The sequence below is a fragment of the Oratosquilla oratoria genome, chromosome 39, assembly GCF_046742065.1.
Source record: "Oratosquilla oratoria isolate Oo_2021 chromosome 39, ASM4674206v1, whole genome shotgun sequence".
Lineage (NCBI taxonomy): Eukaryota > Metazoa > Arthropoda > Malacostraca > Stomatopoda > Squillidae > Oratosquilla > Oratosquilla oratoria.
Window position 1 is genome coordinate 10,800,160 of NC_134815.1, and position 2,500 is coordinate 10,802,659.

General features: G+C 32.7%; 1 protein-coding gene across 1 annotated transcript in view; it reads left to right on the forward strand.

The window, feature by feature from the left end:
- Positions 1–2,500, forward strand: part of LOC143020286 (chaoptin) — an 860,981-nt gene that overhangs the window by 244,315 nt on the left and 614,166 nt on the right. The window lies entirely within an intron of this gene.

The window sequence follows — 2,500 nt, forward strand, 5'->3', positions numbered from 1 at the left end:
TATATCATGGAGGTCACTAGGTTTGGAAGGACATGAATTTATAGGAAAATTAAATTAATGTAGGTACAGAAAGTAAGTGAAATTATTCAAAATGAAATATTTATGCTTATGTGAATAAGGAAATATGAGAAATGATATAAGATAAGGATGTATAAAGGAAGTACTGTAACTAGGTTTGTAAACAGAAACATGGCATGAAGTTTAAAGTAAAATAAATCAGGTATGAATATGTTGTTATGATATTTTGTAAAATGAAAATATCATTGTTGACTTATTTAAAATAAAGATGTATAATGGAGCTACCTAGCTTTGGAAAAAGCAACGAAGAAATAAAGGTTGTTCTCCTTGGTTGAAATGAAGTTAAAAGTGAAAGAATTTGGATATGAAGAGAAAAATGAGTAAAATTATATAAGATAAAGTGGTAACACAAAATGAGGAATAGAGCATAACTTGAAAGAAATCAAAGTAAGGAGACTGAAAAGTGGAAATCGAGAATATTACAGAAGTGCAGATGGTTATGAAAAAAAAAATTAATGGAAAGATTATGAAATATCACAACTGACAACACAGTCGAAAAAAAAAAGAGTTGAATAGATAAATCTATATATTTCGATTACTTACAGCAATCCTCTTAGGTAGTGCAAAGTGGAAGGAGGATGCTATATTAAATAGCAGCCTCTTTTAAAGGAAAAGGAAATAGACAAGTAGTAAATATCACCACCCATTCCATTTTGAAATTGATATTAGTTGCTAACTGATTAAGTTTTCCTAAAGCTGGGGTCCCTTTGATGTTTTTCTAGAAAAACTTAATCAGCAACTAATAGCAATTTCAAAGTGGAATGGGAAAAAGATGGAAAAATTCCCTTTTTAGACATCTTAATCATAAGAAATGGAAATAGGCTTGCCATTACTGTTTTCAAAAAGAACACCCATCCAGGAAGTTACCTTCACTTTTATAGGTAGGGAGAGCAAGTAAAATGATACAAAATGAAATATTAATGCGTATGCGAACAAAGAAATGTGTTATATGATATAAGATAAGTATGTATAAAGTAGGTACTGTAACTAGGTTTACAAACAGAAACATGGCAGGAAGTTCAAAGTAAAATAAATCAGGTATGAATATGTTAAGTTATGATATTATGTAAAATGAATTATGTAAAATAGAGACATATAATGGAGCTCCCTAGCTTTGGAAAAAGCAACAAGGAAGTTAAGATTGAAATGAAGTTTAAAGTAGAAGAATTTGGATATGAATAGAAAAATAAGTAAAATTATATAAGGTAAAGTGGTAACATAAATTGAGAAATAGAGCATAATTGGAAGTAACTCAAAATAAGGAGACTGAAAAGAGGAAATCGAGAATACTACAGAAGTGCAGACGTTTATAAAAAACTGAAAATTTATGAAATATCACAACTGACACCACAGTCGGAAGAAAGAGTTCAGTAAGCGAATCTATATATTTCGATTGCTAACCGTAATCCTCTTCAGTAGTACAAAGTGGGAGGAGGATGCTATCTTAAATAGCAGCCTCTTACAAAGGAAAAGGAACTAGACAAGGAGTAAATATCACTACCCTCACTCTCCAGTGACCTGAGGATGACATGAGGTCGGGTCAGGGGGAGAGAGAGGATACCTGATAACAATTAATTTTGTAGTGAATAATCCTGAGATTATGTCTGGGGTACATTGATCCTTAGAAATATTCATAATGGGCAGATAGTCTATTAAAGTGGATTCCACCATTTTCCTTCTGAACCCACAACCAGATTTGTAAATAAGATCAGATTTGTCCCAGTCCATTCGGTGATTTAATTTATTCACGTGTTGGAACACGGCTGAACTCTCTTGATCATACGTGATTGACCTTTTATGCTCATTCAACCTTGTTCTTTACTCTCTCCTCGTCTGACTGGTGTATATTTGGTTACAATCTTTACACGGAGATATCTTCTATCAACCTCTGATGAATACTAAAAAAAAAATTATTAATAGTATTTGGGTAATTATGGATTAAATTTACATTAGCTTTGGGATGAAACTTGGAAAAGTGGCTAATGGACTCTAAAAAGGGAATAACATGGGGATTTTTTAACACTTTTGGGTTTGTGGGAGAGGGATTGAAAAAGCTGGTTCTGACTTGGCTGGGGGCTTTATCCAGGAATCACTGAGTGTAAGCTAATTCTGTTAATTGGGACCCGATGAAGATTAAATAGTATTCTAGAATTTGGGGCTAAAGATCCTAAAAGTTCGGAGAAAAGTACACGAAACTACACTCCTTTTAATGTGATCTGAGTGATAGCTAATAAAGTGAAGGTAACTGCTTGAATGGGCGTTCTTTCTACAAACAGTAAAGGCAAGCCTATTTCCATTCCTCATGATAAAGGTATCTGAAAAGGAAAATTTTCTATCTTTTTCCCATGCCACTTTGAAATTGCTATTAGTCGCTAATTGATTAATTTTTTTCTAGATTTGGGTTCCCTTTGATGTTTTCTAG